This window comes from Haplochromis burtoni, unplaced genomic scaffold (assembly GCF_018398535.1).
Source record: "Haplochromis burtoni strain Fernald_Lab_line unplaced genomic scaffold, NCSU_Asbu1 Contig_766, whole genome shotgun sequence".
Taxonomy (NCBI): domain Eukaryota; kingdom Metazoa; phylum Chordata; class Actinopteri; order Cichliformes; family Cichlidae; genus Haplochromis; species Haplochromis burtoni.
The window spans coordinates 177535-178814 of NW_024583127.1; positions in this window are offsets into that span (position 1 = coordinate 177535).

The window sequence follows — 1280 nt, forward strand, 5'->3', positions numbered from 1 at the left end:
GAAGTTTACACAGCTACATTCTCGCTTGAAAATAACTTAAAAGTTTATTTTGTGACAGAAAGAGTAATATTTAAAAGTTTTTAGCCCCGCTCGTCCGCCATTGCCGCGTTTGAGTTTTGGACAAAATGCATTCTGGGATATTTAGCTGTACCAAGTCCACACAAGTCACCACCGATGCATGCTCGATAAAACAGACGGAGCGAGAACACATCCGGGACTTTTTCGCGTTCTCGCCTTGATGCCTACTTCGAATTGGAACAGTACTTTGTCTCCGACTGATGACGTATCACGAGTACACGAGAACGCAAGTACGCACAAGTACGCATATTGAGAAAGGCCCTGGGTTTGGCAGGTAACCTGTATTCTTTATAATGGTCACTAGAGGGGGATAGCTGCGTGTAGAAGGGTGGAGATGACTTCAACGGAGATGAAAGTGTGATAACTTTTTGGTGTTTATTTTCACTGCAAATCTCTCGTTTTCTCTTGTGTTATAAATCAAGTGCACCTCGTTTATTTCAGTCAGGAGTTACGTTAAAGGTTTGATTTGTGCAGCACTTAGTTGAAAGAAGGTTCAGATGACTGACAGAGACAGATTTGACATAATTTATTATTTTATTCATCCTTTGATAAATTATAAAGAAAAGAGTTGAGTAGTGACGGATACAAATGGGACCCAATGTGAGTCTTAATTCTTCTAACACAGACTTTGGTGGCCAAATGTCTCTTTTAGTCTTCTTGGCTCAAGCTGAACTAAACAGCGACTTTAAGCTTTCAGGAAGGGACAAAAGCAGGTGGCTGTAAAGTAACAAGCTTGCTTTCAAAACTTAAAACTTCCAGTTTGGACATGGGTCACACGTCTACAGGAAAACAAAGTCCAACAAACACTTTCTTATTAGTTCATATTAGCTGTTTTCCAATAATCAGTGTAAACATTCAGGAAAGATGCTCGGAAACAACGCCGGTGTAGCCTCGTGAATAGGAGTGTGCCAGCGTTGACCACAGGCTACAGGATAACTCTTGTATCACTTTCCTGCTCTCGAGATTCATCACAGTGAACATCGGGAAAACGCTCGAGCTCCGGCAGCTTTAATTAGTAGAAGATCAGCTCTTTGTGTGAACTGTGTGAAGCGTCTCCATCAGTGTAAACTCCCCGGACCGCCTGACCTCCTTCTGTTCCTCCTCTAACACCTCGTCTCTCCTTCAGGAGGATCGCTGCTTGTTCTGGACAGACCGAGCTTCATCTCGCTGCCCCTCCTCCGCATCCTCTTCCTCGCCCTCTT